Consider the following 1,533-nt stretch of genomic DNA (forward strand, 5'->3'; position numbering starts at 1 on the left):
ATATATAATCTAATACATTTTACAGGGGGAAAGGAAATTATGATACAATTTTTAGTGATTCAAATATTAGTATCATATGCTTAGTCTGCATGTTACACTGTTAATAATAACAGAATGCTCTGCTTGTATACAAGAATGGAGTAATTTAGATACCAAATAATATTCATTGACAATAAGTTAAAATTAACAAACACACTAACACATAGAATTCTATATTTTTGCCATGTAATTTTATCTTATTTATAGCCCCTTATAGTTAATTTGACTCTATTTTCTCTTGTGAGATTTTTATCTCCTTTTGTATTTAATATTTTTGGTTCTATTCATATATTATTACAATCCCTAATATTCGCATGTATTACCATCTAACTCAGTAGTTATCAGCCTTCCTAATCCTACAATGCTCTGATACAGTTGTTCATGTTGTATTGATCCCAAACCATAAAATTATTACACTGGTGCTTCACAACTGCAGTTTTTCTAGTCTTACAAATTGTAATGGGAATATGTGATATGTAGAATATCTGCTTCGCAGCCTACCAAGGGTCATGACCCACTGATCGATATACAAACTATTTCTCTATCAAAGTTTTCTCAATAACTGTCTCCTATCTGCCCTTCCTTTCCACAAAGTCACTTCTTTCCAAGTCACTCTCCTAATTTCATGTCTTCTTTTTCGTGCACTACTACATTCACTTAGGATTGACTACATGAGCATGTGAAGAAATTATTTGCTTATGCAGAACTATTGCTAGTAAGTACACTGAATAGTACTCCCCACCTCCACCACCACTTTCATCCTTTAAGTCCCTAAAGCTCCCTTTGGGAGAGGTAGAGGCTTATGAGTCCTTCCCCATCCTCAGTGAAGTGTAGATATACATAGTCTCATTCAGGTCATGCATACATATCCATTGCTGCTATGAGGAATGCAGTCACCAGCCATGACATTTCCAGTAGACAGCAGTATACAGTACTACTTCCAATTCTCTAGCTCTAGCGTTTGGTACACCCACTTTCCCATTATGTTTCCCAGTCTTAGAATGATTACATAGATGTCCCATTTAGGACTGAGCATTCAACAGCTACATTTGACTCACTATATCAACAAGTTATAACCTGAATGTTATCTTTTGTCCTCAGCAAACAGAAGCTGCTCTGACTAAAACTCAGAATAGTAGTAATCTGTGAAAACAAAACTATTGATGAGGCAGTTTTATATCATGTCCATTTACTGCATAACTAATAATTTTCTCCATAGACACTATTATTTCCTCATCCATGGGCTTTTGATTGGCCTTACAGTACCAGGTGTTAGTTTCTCCATTGTACCTAAAATCTGATGTGAAATTGGTCAGTTACCACAATAATGGCCATGCCAAACTCCTACCAACACATACATCTTAAGAGGGTGAACGTGATTTTACTCTGAATACAGCTCAAGAGCTGGGTTAAAATTGGTGATGACTTTTATCATCTAGATGATCAGATAGCACCATAAGGGACTATGACAGCTTCATTGGGGAGGAAGCTTCT

Source organism: Mus musculus, chromosome 10, assembly GCF_000001635.26.
Source record: "Mus musculus strain C57BL/6J chromosome 10, GRCm38.p6 C57BL/6J".
Lineage (NCBI taxonomy): Eukaryota > Metazoa > Chordata > Mammalia > Rodentia > Muridae > Mus > Mus musculus.